Raw genomic sequence first — 21494 nt, 5'->3', positions numbered from 1 at the left:
AGGATCCTGACATTTACAGACAGGAGAAGGAAACTAAACCCACCCCACGCAAACCACCACTGCTGCTCTCTGTCTGTTGCTTAAGTTAGAGCTTGTTTATTAACATCTCCTTATTAACAGAGCCAGGAAGAAGTCCGCAACAAAATGTAATTCAAGAAACTGGGGGAAAGGGAAAGGGGACGAAGTTTTATTGTGTTGAAAATTGTCAATTAGAAAAATTAAAGGTTGGAAAATGAAGTATTTGAAATTATCTTATGTACTTATTTACAGGTCATTGGTTTGATGGGAGAAAAAAAAAAAAAAAAGCAAGATTTTGGGGTTTTTTTCATTCCAGCTTAGAACAAGAAAAAAATCGTTCTCATCTCAGAAATTCTCCAAGGATGAAAAAACATTTATTTCTGAGCTTTGGCTGAGCAAGGGTCATTGCTGATTTCCCATGTTACTTTCAATGGATTCTTTCCATTAGTATACCTCACATCCATCTACTGCTATGGATGGCATAGCAAGCTCTTGAAAGTACAGGCTGCCCTACGTACTCTGTGTATGTGTAGTGTTAATGCATACAGTCAGCAGAGAGTAAGCTTTTGCAAATCAGGATCTGATATTGACACCTTAGTATAAAGAATACATTATTTCATTCAATGCCAGACTTACAAGCTTTGATCTCACTTCCAGTGGGTGATCAAAGCTGGACATCAATTCCATCTTTGGTACCCAGCCCAAATCAGTAGCAGGATCAGAGTGTGGCAAGCGTCCACCCAAGTCCTGAGGTCCCAAAAAAGAGATAGTTGCTTTGTCACAAGGGAACTGTGCTGTGTGGCACCAAGTAGCCCCTTCTCCCGCACTGAGCTCCCTGTTTCCTGCACTCTCCAACAAGCTTAAGGTTCTTCATCTGAAAAACTCAAATCTGTGCCATAAAAACACAGCAGAGTAAGTCATGGACATGTTAATGTTTAAGTGGTGGAGCAGGGATTTTTTCAGTCATTCAGTTCTTAGAAGCGCATGGAATGAATAATTTTGCCAGTACTATTAATATCCTCTTTATATGCACAAAATTTTTAGCAGTTGGTGAGTCAAAAGCTGCTTTCCATCACATAGTCAGATATCTTCTCTAGGTGCTACCAGCAACCTTTCTTCCAGGGACACCCCCTCACAATACTGAAAAGATTCTGCATAACTGGAAAATTAGTCAAGTGCAAACAGGTGTCAGTGGATGATGGCACATGGAGATACAGTGCTCATACCTCAGTGTTTGCAGACCTTTCCCAGTTCTCAACAAAGGATTTACCAGTCTCAATAGTAAAGAGAAAAACAGCTTTGAAATGTGTCTGAACACTAGCGCCATTACAGGAATCCTGGAGGTCTCTGGTAGTGTCTTGGGATGAATCTACCAGATATACACAGTACATAACTCTTCAGGCTAATTCAATGCAAAGTTCTGTTACATCTTTGGTGCCCAGAAAGCAACTACCTAATAAGAGAGTTGATGAGAAAAAATTAGTTTGCCACTTACCATTACACTGATCGATAATCTATTAACTCTAACCTTGCTAGCAGGGGACTGTACTACGATTTATGGTCAATCATTTGAACTTTCATTCCTCCAGAGCTATAGCCATGATTAAAAAAAAAAATAGGTAAATTTTCAGTGGACAGAAATTAACCATTTAACCTTTACATAGAAGCTTAATATTAAAGTTCATCCAACATATTTATCTTTTCCCTTCCATGTCACAGCCTGATAGCATTTGTTGCTTGAGTTTCAAAGATTATAGACTCATGTTTCATTTTGCTCAGTATTGACTTGGTGGGTTGGCAAGAAATTACAAAGAAACAAGAGGCCATTGGTAGAAAAAAACCCTAGGAAGCAGCTCCTGCGTTCCGCTGTAGAAGACATTTGTCCTTAAGGTCCATTTCTGCCATGTGCAGGCATTGTCTGGGTACTCAGAAAGTCAAAGTATCTGATGCCACTTTCAAGAAGTGCAATTTCAGGTCACTGAGAAGTATCTTTTACCACTACAATTTAATATAATGCTATTATTCCAAAATAGGAGCTGCATTGCAATAAGACATCTCCTGGAGTATGGCTGGGAGGAAGTTTACTAACTATGTTGAACAGCAGGAAGTAGGATACACACTGGTGTTTTGTGTCTACCAGATTCATGTCCTGCTCAGTACCTTCTATGGGATTCACATTGTAGAGTGGATTACAGGGATAGCAGTGTCAGGCTTGGACCTGTCATGGGAATAATATGGACTCTTGAAAACACAGCTCACCCTTTGCTTTCCTTTCTCTACAAGAAACAAGTTGCTTGCTTCCAGTCTATATCAAAGGTGGGTCATCTCTTCATCTGTTCTCCTTAGTGGCTCTCCATCAGGCCTTTCTTAGAAATCAGGTTCACAGTTTTCACAGACAGTGAAAATCCTGCTGTCTGACCTGTCTGTTGGCAGGTGCAGAAAGAATTACTGTGGTGTGCCAAAGTCTGAGCTGCAGCAAGTGTCATCAAGATTAATGACTTCATCATGGCAAACTGGACAAATCAGTCAGAGTCCTTGATGGCAGTGAGAAAGACCAGACACCATTACCCACCCAATCCATCTGTCACCATGACCTCCAGACAAGGCTCAGCAGTTGCTGGGGGGGATGGAACTCACACCTCACTGCTGTCCCCAGCTCCCGAGACACCCTGAAAAGGCCACTGTCCCTGCACACAGTATTTCCTGCACTGGGTACTCTGCACAGCTCACTGAGGACACCCCAGCCAGCTCTGCAGTGCAATCCCACCAATGCTGATGAACAACCGAGCAATTTCAGACAGAAAGGGACCTGGGGGTACTAATTGACAGGAAGCTCAACATGAGCCAACAGTGTGCCCAGATGGCCAAGAAGGCCAACGGTATCCTGTCCTGTATCAAAAACAGCGTGGTCAGCAGGACAAGGGCAGTGATCCTTCCCCTGTACTCTGCATTGGTGAGGCCACACCTGGAGTATTGTGTTCAGTTCTGGGCCCCTCAGTTCAGGAAAGACATTGAAGTGCTGGAGCGGGTCCAGAGAAGAGCAACACGACTGGTGAAGGGACTTGAACATAAGACCTATGAGGAGAGGCTGAGGGAGCTGGGGTTGTTTAGTCTAGAGAAGAGGAGGCTTAGAGGTGACCTCATCACTCTCTATAACTACCTGAAGGGAAGTTATAGCCAGGTGGGGATTGGTCTCTTCTCCCAGGCAGTTAGCAATAGGACAAGGGGGCATGGGCTTAAACTCTACCAGGGGAAATTTAGGCTGGATATTAGAAAGAAATTCTTTACAGAGAGAGTGATCAGGCATTGGAATGGCCTGCCCAGGGAGGTAGTGGACTCGCCGTCCCTAGAGGTTTTTAAACTGAGATTGGACATGGCACTTAGTGCCATGATCTAGTAAATGGACTAGAGTTGGACCAAGGGTTGGACTCGATGATCTCTGAGGTCTCTTCCAACCCAGTCGATTCTGTGATTCTGTGTAATTGTGCTTGTCAGGACCATAGCCAGCTGAACTGCCCCCACTGCCTTTCTAGGAAGTCTTTGCTCAGATTCAGATAGTTCTCAGTTCATCCCATCTATTTTCCTTTGCCTGGAAATCAGCCAGAGAAGCACATTTTGCAAGCACTTACAGGATGCAATACCTTCTGTTAGCTGAGCAAGTGGCAAGGGAAGCTAAAACACGGGGAAAAAAAAGAAAAAGGCAAGCACTGGTGAAACTTTTTAATGTGAGATTAGACAGGGCTTATCTAACCCACCAAAGAGACTAAGTAGGAGGCTGGCTATAAAGTCAAGTCAATGCATCATCTCTTTCCCATTCCTCTGATATCCTGCCGGTGATATTGTGAAAGGAACACCCCCACCTCCACAGGCACCGTGTCCTTGAAAGAAAGGAGTGTGCACAGGTGTATGACTCATTCCTCTGGTTGGCCATAGACTGAAGGACTCTTTTGCTCTCCAAAGCAGCCCACTCCACAGAGGGACATCTGGTAAATCCTACATGAGTTAACCTCATGCCACAATTTCACAAATACACACAAATGAAACCAAGTCCCTCCTGCTGGCAGCTTCTCTGCATGGAAGGGAATGCTGAGCCTTGTCCTTGAAAGGTGATTACTTTGTGGGATGTGCAACAGAGCTCCCCATACATGGACTCATCTCATGTAGAGAGGTGCTGCAACACATGTGCATGAGGCTTTTAGCGACAGATAAACAAAATTTGCTTTGGTGTATTTGTACCTGATGGAAATCACAGAAGTCTGGGCCAAAGCAAGAATGCTTGCTGGAGGTGGAAGGTGAGCCAAAAACTTGCTGTCATTTTGTTCCATCTTCTGCCAGAGACCTGCGGAGGAGCCTCTCGGCTGTGGAAGGGCTGGAGCTCCACACCACCCACCCTGCCCACTCTCAGCTGCTCTCTGGAGGAGTCACTCCCCCAGGGAATGAGCACGATTAACACTTCTAACAGCTCTGTGTCTCACGTCCTTAAAGAGAAATTAAAATAGTAAAATCAGAGCACATCCTGAGTAAAATATCCTGCAGTTAAATATCAACAGACCTGGGCTTGTCACTGCAGGGATGACAGCAGACCCTTAAAGCACTTAAGTTTCTACACTCTAGATGCCAACCTCTGGTGTTACCTATCAAAATATCTTTGAGGATCTAAGCTTTCTCTGGAAGTTTCCTGCCTGTGATTTAATGGGATCCACAGCCAGCCCTATGGGATGTTCCAGAGCAAATTCCCAGGGTTTCAACACTTTAACAAATCAATCAAAATACTCGGTTTACGACATTTTCTATGACCCATGCCTCAAATTTGTCACACTTTGCTAGTAGGATGCTGGAAGTCAGACAGGCAGAAGGGCTTGGGCATTACGCTCTGCTGTAGACCATAGTTTATACACACACTGCTTTTTACACGGGGAATAAGTGTCTGAACTCAGCCACTTCTAGCAGCCCAGCAAGAAAGAGGACCAGGTCTTGTGGATTGCCTCCATACAGGTCAGGGTTAAACTGATGGCACTGATAAAATGTAAATGGCAGATACTATGTAGAAAGATTGCATAATGTTCCCAGATGTTTTCAATTTTCTGAGTACTTCTAAAAATAAAATGAACTTTTAATACTTAATCAACATATTTATTCATTCACTTTTACCCAAGATGACATTTCCCATGAATTTTTTATGGATACATGTTAGTTATTATTGCCTTTGGCTTCCCAGTTCAGTCACACTTCTGCCCTCTTTTCCAGTGATTGTACAAATTAGCCCCAACTTCATAGGCTGGGTACACTCAAGTCCTTCAGAAAGCTCTTCAGTTGAGGTTTGGTCTGACTAGACTTACTGCAGCAGAGGAAGGTTTGTGAGGAATGCATTAGCTATCTAATGGGGACATAGCTTCCCCGTTAGTACAATCTGGTCACAGATCCACGTAGTCCCCCCACCCCAGAGCAGCACCCATCTCGCACAGAGCAGCCTGGGGAAGGTATGATGTGCCTTATCGTGGATGCCTGGCAGCTGTTTGTTTCCTCTCATATCATCCTGCACTTGTAGATGCTGGTGGCAGAGATGCTTTGAGCATGGTGAAACAAAGACTTAAGCAGATGGTGCCAGGCTGGATTTCTCTTTCTATTCAGTGCTAATAAGAAAATCCACTACAGAGAAGGGAGGCCTTTGGGTCCATTAAATCAGCAGGATTTTTTTTTTTTTTTTTTATTCTGGGCTTAAGTATCTCTGTGGTTTTTATTCCTGTGTTTATTGCATAGCATTCAACAACACAAGTCCTTACAGATGAGCATGTGTTTTCCTGATATACCACAGATGAAATCTCAGCCTATTTATGCCCAAGATTATTGTGTAAATGTGTTGGATGCAGCCCGGTGAAGAAATTATTCAAAAGGAAAAGGAGCACAGAGAAAGCTTGAGTGACCACCAAGTGGCTGATTTGATCATCTGAACAATATAAGAATGCTTGCATGACCACCTCCTAAAAACAAAGTGCTGTGAACAACAGCAGAAGAAAATGACCAGGGCAATATTGAACTGTCAGCAAGAGACAACAGAGAAGACATGGCATGTCAGCTCCATGTAAAAATAAAAGCTTAAAGCTTCCAAATGTTTCTGTGAGTGCTTTAGCTTGCAACGCCACCTCACATCTCTAAGGAAATTACAAACCATCAGCAGGGAGGACTTCACATCAGGGACAGGTGAAAGCAGGAAAATATGGTATTGGTATCAATCCAAGCAGAGCTGTTGCTTGGCTCAATATCAGCACCAGTCTCTGCTCAGCACATCCCACTCATGAAGCAGGAGATTTCCTAACAACACCACGTAGCCACAATTACAGACCTGAAACGCAATAGCCCGTTATGTTGTTTTCAGCACCATTGGTATATACTCATACAACATTCAGCAAAGGCATGTTTAGTGCCTTGTACCTCTTTTTCTGCCAACGTTGAGAACCCATTTAGAACAAGCCATTGAGCTTTATTTTTATTTTATTTAATTTTTTTTCCAAATGCATTAAGATAAATACATGTATTAACAGCTGCTAGGGCAAACAGAAAATATTCGTTTGCATTTATCATAGGTAGTTAGAATCCTACCACACTTTACCTTTCCCAGAGGAAATTTCTCCTGTGATTAATTAATCTTTATGAGCTACCTCTCATTTCCTTCATTTCTTCACAGCTACCATGGTGTTTTTAAAGAGGAAATGAGTGTTAGTTTTTTTTGTTACACAAATTGCATTTTCTGCTAACCGTTACTTATAAAAGGGGTGCCTGATCCTCAGCAAAAGTACTCCAACTGAGAAATCTAAAAATACCAGAATATTTACCTCTGTCATACTGAGCCCTGAATATTTCCACTAAATTTCCCAAAGCCCTTGAAGGGTAAACATTTTGGTAATGACCCATTGCAGTCACCAGGAGTTATTACATTCTTAAATTAGCAAAATGCTCTCTTGAGATTGCTTCATTTGTTCTTAGTTCATGGAAACCACCAAATGTATTTATCTGGTCTGCCACCACACTCATTATTAAGGGTTATAGGAAGAAGAGAAGAGTGAGCACAGGCTCCAAGAGGCTTTGGTGGGGTGTGCAGCTGTATTAATGTGTATCACCCATGTGCTGCAAGAACCGCAGTCACCAAACAGCCCTTCCAAACATGCACGGAATCCCACCACCTCCCTCCTTTCTCTAATCCTCTGCCCATAATCACACAGAGAGATTTTACATTTCCAAACCTTCTCCATTTTTGGTTTTTGAGGGCTTGGGGTGAGGATTCTTCCTCTCCATGTCACCATTCTGCAGGTGACAAAGCCACCTGGGTAAGCTGCAGGGACCAGCAAGGCTTCAGAGATCAGCCCTGGATGTCTCTAGGACAATGCAGGTTGACCCTTTGGGGGACACAGGGTCAACTGAGCAAGAGCTATGACTTCAACACCTCTGCTGCCCATCAGCTGAAAATCCCATGATCTGAAAGGCCAATTAATTGACATTATTTAAAGACTGCTTTTCAGGGGAGTCCTTTGTTGGAGGAACTGAATCTCAACTCTGTGCTAAATTATGCACAGGAGTTGAGGGAGGTGAGAGTAAGAAACCCACTGGGTAATCATAATCACTGTGCAATTAGGTTTGATATCATAATAGAAAGTTACTCTCCTAGGGGTGATGCAGTGAGGGTGAACTTTAAAAGGCCAGATTTTAAAACTACGAGAAAAATGATTAACAGAAGGCTCAAGGGCAAAGTGAAACTCTTTAACGACTTAGAGCAAATTTGTTCCTAGAGTAAATCCTCTGGTAGCTCCAAGAGTTGTACCAAGGGTGAGCTTGACTAATGTTATCAGTCTGGAGGCTATTTAAGAACCTGTGCTAGAGAAGCAGATGGTTGTTGGACCTTTCAGCTGAAAATAAGAACAGGAAGGATAAAATCTGGATAGCTGAGCAGAGTTTATTGAAAAACATCTTTTTAAAAATTAAAAGTGGTGTCTGACTGAAGAGCAGAACAGAGGCTAGAGTAGATACTGTCAAGCTAGAAAGGAAATAGACACAGAGACACAGGGCTAAAAAAAAAAAAAAATTCAAGGTATTTCTGGTACAGTAGAGAATAAAAAAATTAAACCCCCAACCAGGCATGTAATGAGTGAAACTTAGAAAGCGCTGTTGTTAGGTGACAGCTTTATTGTACCTAATTAACTCAAATAGATTTATCTGCTGGAAGACACCACTCTTTGTGGTAACTCGCTATCAGATGTACAAAATCAGACATTTCTTCTGCAGAATACTCTACCTTTTTGGGGAGAGGGAGAGGCTGAAAATCAGAGGATGCTTAAGCAGGGAAAAAAACCTTGGCCTGAGTTATTTGTATGGATGTAACTAAAGAGATTCCTTGTCTGTGCTGCTTTCTGTGGGAAACTAGAGAGCAACTTCAGCAGTGATTTACTTTAACTCCCTAGAAGGTGAACAGGACCTGAGGAAGGAGTTATGTGGCTGCCAGTTCACCAGGGCAATAAATCACCTGGACTAGCTAGTACCTGGCCCAGACTGTAGAGAAAACAAACTACACAATAGTGAACCTGTCAAACAAGGTGTCCAACTCACCTTACCGGGTGAAATCCCCCCTTGAAAATGAAGGAAGGGATTCAGTGTTGTAAGGGAAAACTCACTGAGGGCTAATGCAGGAGCAGTACCTGGAGATCCTTGCAGAAATCCTGTTCATCCAGGCAGCACTGTTGGCTATGCACTAACTGCAATCAGCTGCAGCGCTGTGGGGAAGGGCACAGGGTCTCTTGGGCTGGATCACACCCCAAAAGTGATAGAAATACCCTGGCTGGGGGATGATCCCTCCTTCTGTCCCTGGGAACAGCCACCGTCCAGCTGGTGCGCACGGGACATGTGGGCACAGACCACAGCATGGACAAAATCTGCAAGTTTATTTAAATTTTAAGTTTTCCAAAATGTCACCAGACTCTCTCCTTTCATGTTTGTGCAGCCTAAAGCACAATGGAGCCTTGACCTCAGCTGTCACCTGTAATGTCGCCATCACGGAGGCAAATAAATTACAATGGGGAGCAAACCCACCCCAGTCTCCGTAAGGAAATATCGTTCTTTCACAGCAATCCCTCATCTGAAAAGTTAATAAAATAGTACATAAAAGTGACCTGGTAGACATAATTTACTTGTGTTTTCAAAATGCTTTTCGTAAGGTCCCTTGTAAAAGAAAATTAATGATAATGAGAATGTTCTTACATTTATGGCAGTACCTTTCATTCAGATGAATCCCAAAGTGCTTTACAAAGTTTTTACTAACTGATTGTACAAATCATGTGTCATATATATTCCCAAAGTGCTGTTAGGTCTGGGAGAAGGCATGACAGCTATTTAATTGCCTAGCATGCTGCTGTTTAGTACTTCAGGGCAGGGTGTAAAAGCAAAAGCTCCAGCCATGTGCAGGTAGAGCAAACTGAGGCAGGCAAAAGCTACTTTCCAAAGCTGAGATTTGACTGACAATAAAGCCCATCTTCTCCCTCTGACCACACCCAAATGTTGAGGGATGCCTTAGGCTCGGCTAGAAAAAAGGAGTGAGGAATGAATGGCTTGGTTGGCATCTTTTTTGGCTTGCTCCCAAACATACAGTGGACAGTTTATGGTCACTTATACTTGGTTGTCTAGCTCCAGAGAAGCACAATCATTTACATTTTCTTTTCCAAACTTTCTACCCATTTTTGACCTATGCCCTTCAGCTTCACAAGCAGCTGCCAATGCTGACAGCCACCAGCAAAGCATCTTCAGCTCTCATTAGCGTTTGGGAAGAAATCTCTGCCTCTATACTTGCATTCAGCTTTGCTTTGAGGTGCACATCTGAAGCACTGCTAATCCAGACTATTATAATCTTGAAGACAGCTCCAGCCATAAGCATATTCTGTTTAGAGTATATCAGAACACTATTTAAAGGCAGAAAATACCTCTTTTAATTGCTTGAAATCAAATGTTTCATGTTTTAATTATGCTTTTAAGAGGACTTATTTCATTGCTCTGACTTTTTTCATTTTTCCTCTCAGATATGAAGGTCATTAAAGAATATTTTTACTGATTAAGCAACAGTAACAATAATTTCACCACTTATTATGGCAAATAGACAGTGTGGATACTACCTCACACCTCAGCTTCACACATTATCAGTGATCAGTAGATGAACATTACTTACTATGCCTGGCTCAGTGCAAAGGACCACCTGAACTTCCATGTCCTTTATTTCTCATTACTTGCAAAGAAAGGACATGCCAAGAAAGCTGAATCATAACTTCTTCCGAGATATGGATTTCTCTGTGGTTAGGCCAGTTTGGCAGTTCTTCTACTGTGTCTTTAATGAGCAGCCTAAACCACATACCTCACCAGCCTAAAATCATAGCAAGCAGCTTACAGATGGGGGTCAAAGAGGACCTTAGATTTACCAAGGCATCCTAGTTGTGTAGGCAGAAAGATTTTAGCTCAGTTGTAATACCCTTGGGCATATGTTTGAAATGCTCCATCTAGCCCTCTGCCCGAGGCAGCATGCATCTCGTGTTTATCACCATCCTGCCCAAGTGCTGCTGTATTTTTTGCAGAGCTAAACAAAGGACAGGGTCCCTTCCTCCACCATGACAACTTGTCAGACTTTGCAGTACATTCCATATTTCATATCAAAAGAGTCCCCCTCAGATTCAAGTTCTATAAATTATATATTGCTAGGTAAACATAACCTTCCTCTGCCAATTCTTTCAGGCCAGAGCCAGAAGCCAAAACAACAAGAATCTTGTGAGAACAAGCATCCAGGGCCAAGCTGTCAAAAATCTCCAACAAGGAACTGATTTGTCAACAGAAGTCATCATTTCACAGCAAGCTCGATTCCTGCTTCAGTGCTCCCCTGGCCAAATTGCTGGCCGATTTTTTCTGAGCAACCCTGTGCCCTCACGTTATAGCCTTTTATTTCCCACATAATCCTTCTCAGAGGGTAAGAAGGTCTCATTTTTAGTACAACCCTATGGGAACAAGAGGCGAGAGCGATGTTTATGTGAAAACACTTGCCCACCGCCTGCCCCACAGTGCAGCAGGAGTCTCCCCAGCCCCCAGCAGTAAATTCACATTCCCTTGCAGAACCACTTTCTCACCCTCTACTTCCCACAGCCTCTGGAATGAAAAGCCTTTGCTGTTATGTGGTTTAATTTTGACTATGCATGAGCACACATGCACTTGCGGCCTGTTCAAGGAGGCACTTTAGGCAAAATAATGGTTTTAAACTTCTTTCTTCTGCCAAGGTGTCATAAAGAGGCTTCAGCATACTGTGAGGCTGATGTCTGTGCAACGTATTAGTTTAAACTTTGCTACCATAAGAGCTCTTTTGTGTGTGGTGTACCCCTGGCTGCTCTAACCTGATCAACATTTATTGCTTTGCTTCTTACTACTGATTTTAGTCCCTTCAGTAAAGACGGTCTTATTACAATGAGCCTTTAAGAGGCCATAGAAATAAGGAACGAGAAGTTTTCCAAATGCACACAAAGCCAGTTACTTTCCCACACCTTTTGGGTGCTCACATGCCAGGGACACACAAGATATAAGAAGGAGAGAGAAGGCAGATTGGTCTCTGATCCTTCTTAGACTAAGGTAAGGCACATTTACACCTCAAGTGTCAAGGTACAGATCTCATCTCAGATATTCTCTTGCTTTTGGAACTCATTGACACTGCAGATAACAAGGGAACCTTTTTTTCTGGGCACACATTTGCTTAAAATATTGCTAGCCAGGCACTGATTGCTGCTGGCATTTGACTTTCAGCAGCTGTCACAGCAGGTTCCTTGGGAGGTGTGGAAACCGAATTGCAATTATGTGCTCTACGACACAGCTCAGAGAAACATTTGGCCACATGTATTTGCACAAGGACGCACATACCCAGCACACATAGAGGTCCCATGCTGGGTCCTCTCCCTTTAACCTCTCTGCCTATGATGCTCCTGACCACTCCCTTAAACAGATTAAAGGGTTGGAAATGGTAGTCTTAAGCACAGTCTCTAACTTTGATTTTCTCTTGCTTTGCATCTTCCTGCTTCCTGCCTTGTATCATCCCTACAAACAGCTGAATCTCCCTTTCCTAGGGGCTGCATCTCAACTCTTCTCAGACATTTGGAGCAGCTGAAAAGTGGACTCCGTGCCCATGTCCTGTACCTGCGACCGACTCCTAGACATTGAGAACAAGTGTGTCAGATGCGGTGTTAAAGCACTGGCTGCCCTGGAACCTCACCAAGCTCTGGAGTCTGTGGGACAGCCTTCGTTGAAGACTTTGGTTTTATCACTGTGTCTCCCTTTTCAGAGTATCATCAAAAGAGCTGTGGGGATAGAAGTTACCAGTTTTCCCTAGGAAAAGTATTTGTAGTTAAAAAATTAGCTTTGTTCCCCATTACAGGTTTGGGTTTGTTTTTTCTTTAGTTGAAGTAGACCATTATCCCAAGAGGATTTAAAGTGATCTTCAAAATTTGCCCTTTATAATGGATGCTGGACACATGGAAACCGAGGTCTGAGCTATTAGCAAGACCTGTCCCAGCAGGGTTGACAGAAAGCCCAACAGGGCAGAAACTAACACCATTACCTCTCCACATATGCTTGTACAATTTCTGCTTTATCATTTCACTCTTTCTTTCATACGTCCATTTGCATGAGTAAGCCCCACTTTACTAAGAGTTACCCAGCTGTGCTCACTGCAAATTGGTACAAAAGCAGGCTGAGCAAGTCAACCAGAACTGCTTAGTCTTTAGCCCCTAAATGTGTCATTTTACAACAAAGCATTCGTTTTTTTCCTTTTTAACCTCCCAGGGGAAAGAAAAGGAAGCTTTGAACATGGGGAAAAAACCCAAAAAAACAAAAGCAACCAACTTTAAATTCCCGGACTTGTCAAACAAGCACGATTGTCTTGCTGAACTAGTGGTAGGTACAGCCTGCAACAGTCCTGCAGGAAAACCTGACAGATGGAAAGGGAGAATCAACAGAGTCCACTCCCCCCATAAAAGCCAAACAAACTACTTCCCTGCCTCTAGTACACTGTGATATTCCCTCTACATTAATCTGAGTTAATTTATTTTCCTTTTTTTTCAGGTGTGTTTTTTCTTTTGCTTACTTTGAAGGTCCTATAAGGACCTCCTGTGGCTTTCACATGGTGACTCAAGAGAGGCACAGTGTGGGATCGGGTGGTTCCATGAATCCTCCAATTAAAATGGCAAACAGCATGCTGTCTGCAGTATTGTTACAAAGTTAGACAATCTGCCTGGCATGTACAAAACTTACAGTTTTAGGAAACAAAAGTACAGGAGTTTAATCTCTATAATCTTCTCAACTTTCCGCCCCACCTCCAAACCAGCTAGTGTTAAGTGGTATATACTTTGTTTTACAAGAAAGCTAGGGAAATTGTTTCACTTCAAAAGACCTCTTTCAGACTTAATTAGGCAAGCACTGTTACTCATTTTAGAAGAGTTTTATAGCAGCCCAAGTCCTGGAGAATAACAATGTTTAACTGATCTCAGTGATACAACATTATTGGTACCACTAATTCCACTGCCATTGTTATTTTCTCAGGACAAGAGAGGTAATTTTCCTAAAATTACATTGTTTTCTAAAACAGCTCTGTTCAGTGCTATACATCTACCTTCTGGCAGCATAGTTTAATTTGCATTTAAATAATTTCCTGATACCGTTGGAAAAGTAATTATACATCACACTAACCAATTTTCAAGCCTCGGCTTTTAATCGGTCCATGACCAAATCCATCTTCTAGGTACTGAAACAACCTCCCCAAAATGTAAAATTCACAAATACCAGGACCTGGCTCCTTTTCTTAAGGTCCCTCCATTTGCATGTTCACCTAACATGGTGAATTCAGATCAGTAGAAAGCCGTGTTGGTATTTCTATCCTTGATTTCTCTTAGGGTTGTGTCTCTTTGCTTTGCTGGCTTTTCCCTGGTAGAAAGGTTCAGTTCTATCTGCTACCTGAGCAGATGATCTTATGAAGATCCCATGCTCATGACACTAAAAGCAACACAACACACCAACATTTTATAATAGTTACCAATGTTGGATCATGGTCTAATTCTGAGATTTTTAGCACAAATGAGACAAGGAATTGATGTAGCTTGAGCCAAGGCAACAGCAGGACATCCAGCTTTGATCTGGAGTGTCCCGGAACTTAAACTTTTGGTTGGTTCTAGAGGTCATTTGTCACACTTAGATCCAGATACACTTGTTCCTGGATTTTGAAGGCTTGTGGTCTGGGTTAATTATTCAACCAAAGGAGAGAAAAAAAAAAAAAAAAAAAAAAAAAAAAACAACAACAAAAAAAACAACAACAAAAAAAAAAAAACAGTCCACCAGATATGTCAACCACTCTTACCAAGACTCTGTATCATATTAAAAGAAGATATCCCCACAAGCGGTTTAACATGCCACAGTCTTTTCCCCTTAGAAAGATAATGCCTATAGAAGATAAGCTGTATTTTTCAGCACTCTGATTATCTGCTCATGAGCCATGTGAAGAGAAATATAATCCCCTACACTAAAAGTGCCAGCTCAGAAGTGTTAAGCCATTAAGTACTGAACAAGTCCAATACAAAAGAGAGAATGATGCATCATAGGGGCCATCATTTGGCCCATAAAGTTAATATTGAAGCCATGAAATTCAGACATGAGTGCAGTTTTCCTCAAGGTTTAGGATCAGCCTTGACCTAACCTGTTAGTCAAGCCCCTTCTCTACCATTAAAAGTGATTCAACCATTGAGATAATTCAAGACTGAAATCACTAATGACATGCTGTGGTCTGCCTTATAATCAGCTTTTACCTGGTGCTTGAAGAACCCTTGATGCAAATAAGGAGTCCTAAGGATTTTAGTGCAGAAGATGTCTGTCTAAAACAGGTAGCATACTATACAGTTAATGCTAGCAAACCAGAAGTTTTGCAATGCTGTACACTGAGCCTAGAATGACATTGAAAATTATTCCTTGGCATTAACCCTTTAGTATCAAAGACCAGATTTCATCAGTGAGCCAACAGGAGAATTTTCATATTAAACTTCCACAACATGTCAGACTTGAAGGTGAGTGACAGTGATGACCCCTGCTATTTTTACCTCCCAACACATTTTCAATTTGCTCTCAAGCTTGCAAAGGCTCCACAGATGCCTGCAGCAGATCACTCTGGGATGATTCTTCATCTGAATGATGGTAGCGAGTGAAAGGTCTCCGGTGCCAGCACATGAAAATTCTAAAGAATCAATTTTTCCTAAGATCTGAACTAGAAGGTGGATAGAAATGAGTGGATCAGTGTGTCAGCCCAGTTCAAGTGCACAAAAGATTTGTCAGCCTGGGGAGATTGTCAACAAAACAACTTTGGAGGGCTATTTAAAGGCAATGGCTCTGAACTGGGATGAGAGCTAGGAAGCACTAGATCCGCAACAGAAAAGACTACACAAGCTAAGCCACATGCTGAACTCCTGAAAGGCATTGTCACAACAGTGTCTTGGTGTGATGCCCCCTACGGCTTTTCTGTCCCACTGATTTTGACTCAGATCATGAAGAAAAATTTCCTGAGAACAGTGTTTCAACATCTGTCTCACACCTGGGTCTGTAGCAATAGGTTCTTTGCCCCTCTCCCCACCTGAACCAGCACACTCATAATAAAGTGACTCTGAAATTGATTTTAAAGTTTCTTGGTGACTTTTTTTTCTTTAAATGCCTTTTGCTAACTTAAAAAGTAAGAACAGTGGAAAACAACAACATGAACCACCATATGAGAAAAAAAGGCACAGCCTGATATAAGAGATAGATTTACTTATAAGTATAGATGCATCGCAACAGATGACAGCCCTGTAACAGTGCTGCACAAACCATCGAAGCAACAGCCAGAGAATGATGATAATAAAAAGAGAGGGAGTTGTTTTGAGATAGGAATTGCAGTAAAATGGAGAATATTTTGTAATTGTGATTCAATTTCATATATTTGTGAACATATATATATATATATTAATAAAAAACTTTCCAGTTTTGTGCAACATAAAGATTTGTCAATAACCCGAAGTCTTAGTAAGCTGATCACTGTATAAAATCAATCAAATTTCTCTCTTTCTGTTTTCTAGCAATTTATCTTCATTGTATGTATTCCTGTCCTCCCAGTACTCTCCAGTTAAGGAGCTGATAGCTATTTCTGTTCGAGCCTGTTTGCCCTCCAGAGAAAGAGGTGGCAAATCTTCTAAAAGGCAGAAATTCCCAACACTCACAGATAATTCATGGGCATCCTACAGCATTTCCAGCAAGTCACTTCATCCTAATCATGTCTCTCTTAATTTGAAAAAGTAAGAGAGAAATCCTTCTAATTCTATCCAAAGACTAGAAGCTCTTTAGGACAGGACTCACGTCTTACTAGATTTTTGCACAGTGTCTGGATTCCTGATGCACCTATTTCTTGCTCCTGCTTCCTCTGCCTTCTTCCATACTACAGAATATTGCTGTTGATAGCCTCATGCTGTCATCGCTTTCATTCTAGTTATGTTTTTGTCCTATAAGCTATCATAATTACTAATGGTAATTACTTTCATTTCTTCTTTTTTTTATGCTAACAGAGCTTCAAAACCAAGAACGTATTCAATGCTTTTCTATAGGAAGAACAGAGCTCCAGCCCTCCTTTGGCCTTTCCGCTAGCTGCAGAAGAATTATACTGGTGTGAATCTGACCTGAAGTTTTATGGAGTTTTAATTGTTTTTACTGTACCTTCTATAAAAGCAGTGAATACACACATACTTCCAAACAGTTCTGGCCCTCACTGGCTTGATGGAAAGGAGGTTAATAGCATATCTGGATAAAAAAAATACTTCAATGTATAGCACACATTGATTAATATCTGCTGCAGTACCAGCAAAGCTGGGGGAACCACACATCGTAATTCTGTTAGAACTGGAGGTCTGTTGCCAATGGAAGGGGAAAGGAGATTATCACACCACTTTGTTTTCTAGTCGTGTCTGGCAGCTCAGTCTAATGCACAGATATAGGGTCAATGTCTCCCCTCCCCTCTCATTTCAGGGACAGTGAAAGATCTGGACTGCGATGCTGCAGAGCACTTGAAGCTCAAGACGTGTGCTACATTTAAATGTGCACTGCCAGTAAATCCCTTTGAAGATGTGCCTGAAGAAAGGATGGTGGCAGATTAAAGGCAGGGCAATAAGTTTGAAAAATACAGAGCCAATATCTTGCATACAAGCAGGAGGATCCCTGCACTGCAAAGCACTGACAGGTGTCACCACTCCATGGTGCTCACCAGCCCAGCAGGAGTGGGAGAACGTGTACAGGAGAGGCTGAAAGTTCTCACCTCCGCCCACACCATCGGGATGCCATTCTAAACACCCTCGCTTTTTGCTTGGCAGTAAATAATTCATGTCCCCGAGCTGTAGGTGGGACATGTTTTAGGCAGGAAGAGAGGATGCCAACGAGTAAATCTTTAAATATATATCACCTCCTGTTTGCAGGCACAATGTGTGGGAGCAACTGTAAACTGAAATGGTCTTGTGTTCACTGGCACCTCTGAATACAAAATTACCACTGTGGCTATTTATGGGATGGAGGGGGAGGGGAACTTCAAAAAGAAAAATCAAGATTTTGACATCTGTTTTTTTTTTAAAAAAAACTGAAACACTTGGCATTTCTGTGGCGGCATTGTATCCCTACTGGGGGAAACAGTTACAGGTATTTGAATTATATATTAGTACAGTATTAAGCTAGTTTTATTTGCTGAACGTTCTGTCAATTACTGTTGTTACTTGAGAAGTATGACTGCTCCCAGGTTGATCATGTATTTAACTAGCCAGTCAATGCTATTAATCACCAAGTATTTTCAGCCAAGGATATTAACATTGAAACCTATCCAGGAGGGCTTATAAATGGGTACTGGTGTTCTTCAGAGGGAAACACTTTTCCAATGCAAGGGATGTTCTCTCAAGTAGTTTTGTTTTTTTGTTTTTTTTTTTTTTTTTTTCTTTTTTTAAATTGTGATTTAAATCCCAAAGAGGAATGACTAATTGCCTTTAATGAAATAACTGCCATCCCAGAAAACGAGTAAATATGTGATCATCTCATTACCATATGAACAGGGGGCAGGAGGTCTGTTTCTGCAGTGCAGCTGCTGTGAAAAACAGTGAAGTATAAGAAAGCAGACATGAAAACCAAACAGGGACAGACTCCTTTCTGGGGACTGGAGCAAGGGAAGAAAGGATCCAGACAAGGCTGAAAAATGGTAGGCATTTAGGGATTTGAAATGGGACTCTTAATCTGATTCCTGATGATGACACCCTGATCTTTTGGGCACAAAAGACATCGGCCTTTCCCTGCCTCCTGCTCAAAGAAGCAGGGGACAAGAACACGACCTGAAGGCAGAAGCTGTGATACACTATACACCATTTGGAATCAAACGCTACGGATACATGCTTTGCATTCTGCATTGCACCTAGTTGACATACAGAATATATTTATTTCCACATTGTGAATAATCAACTGAAAACTCACTTTCATTAGCTTCATCTCCCCATTGTTGGCTCACATCCTGAAGTTTTCATACAACATCTGCAAAAGTAATAAACTAATTATAGAAGCCATCTGGAACAAGAACAGAGTGGAATAATTATTTTCTTTTTTAAAAAAAATAAAGCCCTGCTAAATAAATGGTGCCATAATAGATGGGATGTCAGAAGAACAATGATCATTACAAACTCAGCATCATTAAGGAGGGATGCAAGGAGATTTATGTCAAGAAATTCATGATTGCTCATTAGCAGAGCCACAGCAGAGAGGCATTGCTGAACCATTGATGACACAGTCTCCATACTGAGAGGGAAGCCCGACCAGAGACTAATACATGGATAACCCAGCTGGAAAAGGAGAGGAGAAGCAATTGTTGTTTCATCCTTGTCTTCTCCATTTGAGACCAGTAGACAAACCCCTCAGGAGGGAAGGGTGAATCAATCACAGTGCCATGGAGACACCCCAAAAATGCATTTAGGCAGGCAACAAGCTCCAAACAGACTTTATTCTAACCAGAACTATTTAGCAGAAAACCAACCACAAACAGTGTTTATCCAAAACCATTCAGCACCCTGACAACATCATAAAACATAGGTTCAGATACTGGTTAGGAGTTCAGTTACTACACAGCTAATTCAAACTCAGGGGATCAGATCCCAGAACTCTAGAGTGATGATTCAAAATGAACATTTTCCCATGCTCACGAAGTGAAAACTCTCAAAGGTACCCAGATCACTTACCAGCTCAGTAAGGTGTCTCAGTCCCCAAGGAATGTCTGTTTGATGGCCAGTCTAGGGAGCAGAACCTCCAACTGCAGACCCACCACTTCAAGCAAGACCAACTCCATGAGGTTCTCCTTTTATACCCTAGTTGAATCTCAGCTGTGGTCATTTATGGTAGTGGTCCAGAAACGTCTCTCAGCTGAGGCATCTCATTGGTCAAAGGCTCTGTCTGTCAACCAAGGGGTGTGTGCATGACCATATTTGTCCATCAGCCTAGAAGTTTCTGCTGCTTTGGAGGTGTGAGGGAGTGTGTCTGCCACACACAGGCAGTCACTGCTGTATCACCTTCCACTGATGCTGATAGAGCTATTTAATGGTATCGCACAACATGGAAGTTGCTTTTGGGTTGTCTTTGGTCCCCTGAAATCCTCTGTTTCCAGGAAACTCATGGTGACTGCTGAAGCCAATTGTTTCAGTGATGACTGCTTTTGAACCATGAACCTCCCCTTCATCCATTCCAGCACTGCACATCCCAGAGAGCATCATCCCCTGCATCATGACCCACATCCAGCAGCTCCCGGTCCCTGGCATTGAGAGGGGTTCCCAGTGCGTGAGGAAGCAAGTTCCTGAGTGAAAGGTGACTGCAGGCACCACAGACGAGCACCATGAAAGCAAAGAAGAGAGCACCTCCTAGACAGAGCCCTGCAGCAAGCCCTTAACAATGGGACACCTAGATCAGCCAGAGGTACTGGCCCGGGGGCACCCATGTTCACCAGGATATCTGAAGGGAGTGAGGGCCAGGAGTCCTGACCTCACTGATGTCCTCAGCAGTCATCAGCTCTGGAAGCCACCACACAGGAGCAGTTTCTCCAGCACAGGTAAAGATGGAGCTGGACTGGCTTGTAAATGAGGAGGGAGATGTTGGTAGGCCATTCTCCCCAGATAGAGCTTGAATGTACTGGAGATTAACATAAATGTCAGAAAGATTATAATAAATATCATAAAGATCATAAAATACTGGAGATTTTAAAACAAGGCATAAAGCTTCTTTTATCTCCCTAGCCTTGTACTAAGTGAAGAGCTGGAGGTCAGCTTGTGATAAAATGGTGTTTTGTATTTATTAATGTTTTTTACTAATCAGAGGTGATCACTTTGAAGATCCTGACTGTTATCTGCCTAGTGCATGCCTACTATTAGCAGTGCTTTGAGAGTAACCTGTGTTTCAGTGTTTTAAAGAGGAGGATGACACTCTGGTAACACGCCCAAGCATTTTGTGCTTGAAAACATATCCACAAATTTGGAAAAGCAGCACACGTATTAGCATCTTCCAACGACCCTAATGGCAAATAAGGCAATCAGTTAATAAAGAAAGAAATAAATGTTTCCCCCAAAGTAAAGTGCAGCTTTAAATAATTTCCTTATTTATATTCTACCTAATTACCTTTGGCCTGACCTTACTTAGAGAAAGGTTTGAGATTCTGTTAGCTACCCAGGTGCAGAATCAACAGCATCCTGCCACAACGTATTTCAAGACACGTCATTAATTCTGATTAAAAAGCATCACCCAGTTGTGATTCTTATTAGAACTCTATTAGTGTCTCTGCTAATAGATGCCATCTCCGTTATTATCATAATTGTTGTTATTTTTCACTTCTGTTACTGCAGCAGTGCCTTGAGGGCTCATTCATAAGCCATGCCCTTATTGGATCATCTGCAAATGCAGAATCAAAAAATGTTTCTTGGCCTTAGTGCTTTCCTTGGTAAGACAATAGATGAAAGATGGAGGAATATAAGGAAACAAAGGGACCATCCAGGTCAGCACTGAGACACTCTTTTCAAACATGCCTGGAGCCTAAGTGTTGCCATGCTCCACCAAACAAAACCAAAGAATGGTACCCAAAGCTCAGCACTTGTGTCTTGGTTTTGGCACTGTGTCTTCAGATGCTGAGGATGCCACTACTGTTTGCTCCTGGAGTGGAGACACATTTCTACCAGGCGTGAGCACAGGGATTCAGAAGACATGAATCACAGAACATCGCTGCCACCAACCAGCTGGGTGTGTGTGTCCAAGTAAACTGTAGGTCCTACATATCTGGGACTCACAGGATACTTTCAAGCAATGCCTAAGACAATGAACCTCATTTATAGCAGTGTTAATATAAGCAACACATTTCT

At 42.2% G+C, this 21494-nt stretch overlaps 1 long non-coding RNA gene across 1 annotated transcript in view; it reads right to left on the bottom strand.

Annotated features, from left to right (window-relative positions):
* LOC110363314 (uncharacterized) overlaps positions 1-19494 on the bottom strand; it is a 37397-nt gene extending 17903 nt beyond the window's left edge. Inside the window, exons 1-2 of the long non-coding RNA XR_002421292.2 lie at positions 19338-19494; positions 18583-18639 (exon numbers count right to left, since the gene is read on the bottom strand). This is a non-coding gene — a long non-coding RNA (uncharacterized LOC110363314). The remainder of the gene's footprint in view (positions 1-18582; positions 18640-19337) is intronic.
* Between the last annotated feature and the right edge of the window lie 2000 nt (positions 19495-21494).

The sequence above is a fragment of the Columba livia genome, chromosome 6, assembly GCF_036013475.1.
Source record: "Columba livia isolate bColLiv1 breed racing homer chromosome 6, bColLiv1.pat.W.v2, whole genome shotgun sequence".
In the NCBI taxonomy this organism is placed as follows: Eukaryota; Metazoa; Chordata; class Aves; order Columbiformes; family Columbidae; genus Columba; species Columba livia.
The sequence above is the reverse complement of the archived record's forward strand: the minus strand, read 5'-3'. Positions and strand labels throughout refer to the sequence as shown.